We start from the raw sequence: 7,145 nt of genomic DNA, 5'->3' as shown, positions 1-7,145 counted from the left end.
AAAACCTGGACGTAGTCTCCGTGACGTCCCCGCAGACTGTCTAAAACCTGGATGTAGTCTCCGTGACGTCCCCGCAGACTGTCTAAAACCTGGACGTAGTCTCCGTGACGTCCCCGCAGACTGTCTAAAACCTGGACGTAGTCTCTGTGACGTCCCCGCAGACTGTCTGAAACCTGGACGTAGTCTCTGTGACGTCCCCGCAGACTGTCTGAAACCTTTGGATCAGATCTTCTACAGACTGCACTGAGCTGAAGGGAGAAAGTAGTTCCCGTCCTGACATGTTGAGCAGTGACGTGTCTCTCTGGAGGACGGAGCAGCTCCACTTTCTGTTGTAGCTTCAGCAGAATCCGACCGTGGGAAAAAACGGAGGTTTATTCTCAGCAGCTGATTGGCCCGTCTGCTGTCAAAGAGTGAAAATCTGCTGTTTCACTTTGGACTTACAGGTAAAAAGATCTCTGGGCATCAGGTGAAGACTCGGCTGTGTCTTTGCAGAAGTGAAGAGTTTCTTCAGATTCAGTAGAAAACCTTCAGCTGTGTTCTTGGAGAGAAATCTCTCATCCAGCCTCATTTGGAGCAGTGCTGCGTCCCTGAGGCCTCGTCCTCTGCTGCTGGAAACTCTCTGAACATTCCGACGTCTTCACCTCTCTGGATGTTTGTTTCTGCCCAGGTTAGCTCGTCGTCCTCGAGAAGTTCAGACTTTTTACCTCCTGACGTCTGCTGAAGGTTGAGACGCTCACGGAGGATCAACGTTCTTGTAGCTGATGTCATGAATAGACAGCTGCAGTATAAAACTATGAATAACGATACCCGACCTGGTCGATGTTGGTCGATAGCTGACCTGCACCGTTGGACGGAGGTTCTCTGGAGGTTTGAGCAGAACCGTAAACAACACAGACTATTAAAGTCACATTTCATGATGTGGCTGCTGAATCCAAATGGAAAAGGTCCTGCAGGGTCTCTGCAAACAACAGATGAACTCAAGTTTTCCACAGCGTCTCTCATCCACCACCTGCTGCTGTTTGATTATCAGCTGATGGAGATGATCATCCACCGCCTGAACAGTAACACAGCCAAAGCTCTGAACGTCGTGCAGGTAAGTACAGTTCCTTCTAAGAAGTCAGCTACACATGACTAAATGCATCAAATCAGCATTGTGTAACTCGTCGTCATCATCGTGTTGATGCTGCACTGACGGTGTCTCTGTCACTCGTACGTCCAGCTCGGCGTCTGTCTTTCAGCCTTTTATTTCACCAAGCTCTCACCAACCACTAAAAGTCAGTCCCACATTTACTCTTGTCCGGCGGCTTCTTGCTCGCTCACTCTCTCCTTTTCTCTTCTTAGCTTCCTCCGTCAGCGTCCTCTTCACTCTCTTCTCCTCTGCCATCATGTCCGTAGAAGCTGCTGAGCCTGGTTACATCGCCGCTCTGGTCCAAATCTCCTTTGCCGGGCTAACATGAGCTAACAGCAGCTACTGTTTACTTCACTGTCCATCAGGAAACTCTGTAAATCACAGATTTAGACAAAGGTTACACCGTGTTGCTTTAAATAAAATAAATTCTCCCGGTTGGTGACTTCCTGTCTGCGGCTCCTACAGAAGATGTAAATCTTTAAAACGTGTCACAAACATAAAGCTTAATCATTAAAAAAGACTTTGAGGCATCTTCTGAAACATGTTGTATTATTTACAGTATCACACACTACACGAGGCTTCCAGGGGCTCCTCTGGGTCCTGGGCCCCGAGGTAGCTGCCTACTGAGCCCGGTCAATAATCCATCAGACCAGACCTGCTCTCCGCCCTCGCTGGGTTTCCTCTTCTTCCTGTTTCTGTCCTTCCAGGCTTTCATGCATTTTGCACAGTGTTGTCGAATGTTGTGGAGCTGTGGATAGAAAGTGTGAGCTGAGCTCAGAATCAAAGTTTGGGAGTCCTTTAAGGGAAACATGTAAACATTACAGCAAAGAACAGGAGAACAGGATCCTATATGGACCCTGCACAGCTGGGACAGTCATACATTATGCTCTGTATGCTTTCCTGTCATATATACAGTATATCTGCTACAGTGTTGGATGTTGATGTCCGTCTGGGACAAAGTGTCAAATAATGAAGTAATAGGTAGCAGCTAAAGTAGCTAACTGCTAACAAGGAAAGCCACCTCTTCACCAGCTAACAGCAGCTACAGTTCAGGGCTGAAGTAGCTTTTGTTGTGGAGAAATCACTGAAGTCAAAGGTCAAAGGTGAGGAGTTCAGAAAGTGTTCAGGAGTCTCTGATGTCTGATGCTGTATTATTTATTGACGCTTGGCCAAGGAGAATTAGAGACACTCTCAAAGTTCATCAGAAGTGCCTGAGTCGGTCTCACATTCTGCCCAACTCATCCTGGTGGATCGACTTTAAACCCCAAGATAACACCACAAATACTACACGCCCAGAATGAGTCACAGAGAATGTCTTTACCCATGGAGGTGTTATTGTCAGCATGTTCTAGTCTGGAGACACAGATGTCTGTTTACGCAGATTGGACCGTCAACAACAAGCTATCTATTATGTCTATGAAGGCAGCAACAGGTCTCTGTGACCCTGGACACCACAGTGTGGAGATAGACTGGCACCTACTGTTCCCAACCAAAGCCAAACAACTAATACTGCTGAGGACCTCAAGGCCCACACGGGACCTCAAGGCCCACGCGGGACCTCAAGGCCCACGCGGGACCTCGTTAACCTCAGGAGAGGAAACTCCAGGACAGCATTATCAGAGCCACAAATGACATTTTGATGAGAGCATCATCTATTTGACTTTAAATGGGACCATGATTTACTAAATGAACTTCATGTCGTTTGGAAGAAGAAACTAAAAAGAGACTGAGACCATAAAGTGACGAGGAAACTGTTTCCTGGTTGTTGGAGACAGAGGATGAAGTGACGGGCATGGTCAGATAAATAAAGAGGTTTTTGAAGAGTGAATCATGTAAAGTGAGTCTGACGCCCACTTTAAACATCCAGACTGAAACTCGGATCTGATCTGGACTGTTCATGAAGGCTCAAATCAAATATGTGTGGGTGTTAATGTACAACAGAAATGATTCAGCAGTGATCCTCGGCTCAGACCTCCCTGCAGCGTCGCTTCAAGGCGCGCAGCCTCGTCTGTGAGATGGAGTTAATTAAGGTGAAAGTCGTGGAGGAAAGAGGATCAAGCCTCGGCTCTCGGCTGCTTATCCGAGAGGTGTGAACAGGTATTTACTCCAGCTGGGAGAGACGCCAGCCCAAGAGCTACCATGCTAACGCCGGATTAGCAGCGGGGCTCTGTCAGCCCGGTTTCACCGGGGGCCACGTCAGGAGCCGACGAGTCCACTCGCGTTAATGCGCAGAGAGACGACGGCGGCGTCGCTGGTGGTTCAGGTAAAAGTGTCCACGCTGTGTGATCAAACAGAACGCCTGTGGTTCGTTCAGCACATCCGACTCTGAAGGTTTTTAAAAGTCCTTCAACTGACAAATAAAATCAGTTTGAAAGTTTTTACTTTAAATTCAAACACGAGACAAGATGAGATTATCATTTATTAAAGTTATAAAGTGTGAGTGATTACAGTACACGCAGTAACTGTCAACATGTTGTACTAATACTGCAGTACTCTATACAAAGTACATTTATGGAAAATAATATTTTACAGTATTTTTCTTCGTTTATTTTAAAATTGTACACAACCCTGTGAATGATTAACAAATTATTGTTCCTCATTTTTCTTTGCAGAAATCATTATATTATTTATACATGTATTATTATTGTATTTATTCATATTATTTATTTATTGTATATATTTTTCTTTTTACAGTGCAGTCTCCAGTGAAAAGATGTGTAACAACAAAAACACAAAAATAATACACAATATTCATATAGAAATATAATATATTATAGCATATAATGTAAGTAAATAGTGCAACATGTTAACATAATAAAATATAAGATATTGTTGGATATAAGACATATTATAATGTAGTTACATAGTAACATAATGTAGACTGTAGCACAGAAATATAGCTTATAATAACTGTGGAGTGTTTCACATGTTTTCATGCACACTGATGAATAAATGATCATGTGACTTAAACGTTGGCCGTCACTTCCTGTGAAGAGCTGAAAACTTCCTTTAATGATCGACCACGCGCTGCTGAACTTCACATGAACTTTAAATAAAACGTCACCTCATCCGACACGAATCCTCTCAAAACTTTCTGGAAATGTTTCATTTCATTATTTCATTTTAAATGTTAAAATAACTTAAACGAAGCTGAATGCATTCAAAAGAAATTCAGGACTCGAACAAACTGAATGTGAAGCAACAGTTATAGTTACAGTTACAGTTATATAATAGTACTAATAAACTCAGTGTATTTATGCATTCAGTATGAATAAAGACATTAGTGTGTGGTCTATAAACTGACTATAACCTTTATGTGATTATCGTTTATATTTATTTATCTCCATCTGATCGATGCATATCAAAGTTTAACCCACAGGTTCATTAACATTTCTTCTCCACAGACATTTTTAGCATGAATACATTTTGTAATTCAAGTCAAAGAACGAATGATGAAACTTTGTAATGGTTGTTGAATTCAAACAGAGCTGCGACTCTGCTGAGGCAATAACCAGCTCAGATTTACATGACGGACAGACTTCAAATAATGACTGTCTTTGTCAATCAAGTGTCACCTTTAAAAAGAGCCTTCAGTCACATTTCACTGACAGGAAGAATTAAGTGGAGAGGAAGGATGAGAGCGGCTCAAAATGAAATTTTCCTGGGCGATATTATCATCCTCCTGTGAACAGCGTCGCTCCGCCGGCTCCAGAGGCTGATAACAGCGACTCCTGCTTTTTAAAGAGGCAAGACGACGAGCAGAATACAACCGACACGGCCGCTCTTAATTCATTTTATCTGTCGGAGCCGTGGTTTGAATTCGTGTGTCGGGCCTCTCTGTGTTTCTCTTTGCATGTTCTGCGCCTGTAAGTCGCCGCTGAGGGCTTTGTGGAGGATTTAGTTAAATTATACAAATAGCAGCTGATAAAGACGCTCTGCAGAGTATCTGCAGCTTTAAGAAGTTAAAGAGGGAAAAGGAGATGGACTGGAGACGGATGGGAGGGTGGAGGTGGAGGGTGGAGGGTGGAGGGGGTTTGGAGCAGAGTTGACTTTGAAGAGCAGCTGGGAGATTCGGTTAATCCACTTGGCAGATTTGGTGGCACAAAGAGAGAAGAGGACGAATCCAGGCCGACTTAGTGAGGACTCAAAGATTACCACCTTAACAACTCATTACCGAGCTCCGGGCTGTCTTAAAACCAGTGAACAGAGTCAGTTTGAATCAAAGTTAGAAAGTTTGTGAAAAGATTAGATTTCAAACTTTCATAGAAATACCTGAAAACTACTGAATACACATAAACAATGTTTATTATAGAATTAATGTTAGTTATGAAGTTCGTCCCCATCACGTCATCGCATCAGTTTTTAATTTCAGGCTGAAGACTTGACTTGAGGTTTATTTGTGTGACTTAGTTTGAACTCACAATATACTTAAAGTACCCAAAAGTAAAAGTACTCTTTGTGCAGAAAAGTATATATCATATTATTTGAATTATTGATGCAGTAACGTGTTCATCACTTTAATGTTACGGATGATGAAGAACGAGCTCATTTTAACGACGTTAAGTCTTAATTTAAAACGATATTATTAAATAACATTTATTTGTTTTTTATTTTCATATTTTTAACTTTTCATTAAAGTTACCAAATATATATAATAAATATAAAATTATATATAACATATTGAAGTACAATTTTAATCAAAATATTAATACACAATTAAAGAAGTAAAGTACTTTAAACTTGTAAGTACAGTGAGCTGTAGACTGTAGGTTTACATGTTCACATAGATTACTGGTGATTATTGGTGATTATTGGTGATTATTGGTGATTATTGATGATTATTGATGATTACTGGTGATTATTGATGATTATTGGTGATTATTGGTGATTATTGATGATTATTGATGATTATTGGTGATTATTGGTGATTATTGGTGATTATTGATTCTTGCTTCGTGTTTCTGATGAACACAAACATCGTTTGTTCTCAGAGGATGAAAATCGGTCTCCATCAGTTTTTGGCTCCAGCGCTCGGGCCCCATCTGCAGCTTTTTTTCCTGACTAAATGATTTAGCGTGATTCTCGCGGCAGCACATGTTGGAGTCGGAGGTTTTGGAAGCAGTCTGGCACCATGTTGGTTTTCCCCCGGCGAGCTTGGCGACTAATGTGGCAGAGAGAGAACAGGATGGACGGGGCGGAGGGGGTTTGAAGAGGCGGTGAGGGGGTGATGCTGGTTAGCAGCGTCGCCTCCTGCAGCCAAAAGCCTCGTCCACATCAGTGATGATGAAACCGTAACGTGCAGCATACGGACACGGAGACACATGAGGGAGCTGATTGGTCACTGATCCCTCATCAACTCTGTGTGTGTGTGTGTGTGTGTGTGCACATGTTGTGGGGACTGTATGATTGATTAGATTGATTACGTGGGGACGTTGTGGGGACTTTTTTGGACACCACTGGTCTCCATAAGGTAGATCAATACATTTTGTGTTGTAGACTTGGTTTAAGGTTAAGTCTTCAGGAAATGAATATAAGTCAATGTCATGTCCTCTAAAGGTAAAGCTTGCAGACAAAACTCTGTTTACAGTCACATGACAATCATTGACTTTTAGACTTGGTTTAAAGTCAGAATAAATGTTCTGAGTGTGTCTGATTAAAGAAAAGGGTGTTAACAACCACTCAGCCAAATTTGAATGATTAAAAATATCGACAGGTTTATGACATTAGGTGTGAAGATCAGGTAAAAATTAATTCTCAGCTCCAGGACTGTGGGGGCGTGTCCTCTGAATGTGCCTCAGCGTGTCATCGAGCCACCCTTTAAGGACCGCCCACTAAATCCTGAAAACTGTTTGAACCTGTAACTCCACATCTCAGTGATAAATCGTTCAAAGTCTTTTCACGTGTTTTCAGCAACTACTGTCCAACATATTCAATGTGTTTGGAAATAAATCTCAGAATTGACTTCACAGTGACTTTAAGGTGAGGTTAAGTCAATGTAAGGTCCTCTGAAGTGATG

Source organism: Larimichthys crocea, chromosome I (assembly GCF_000972845.2).
Source record: "Larimichthys crocea isolate SSNF chromosome I, L_crocea_2.0, whole genome shotgun sequence".
NCBI classification, from domain to species: Eukaryota; Metazoa; Chordata; class Actinopteri; family Sciaenidae; genus Larimichthys; species Larimichthys crocea.
Note: the sequence above shows the minus strand (reverse complement) of the source record.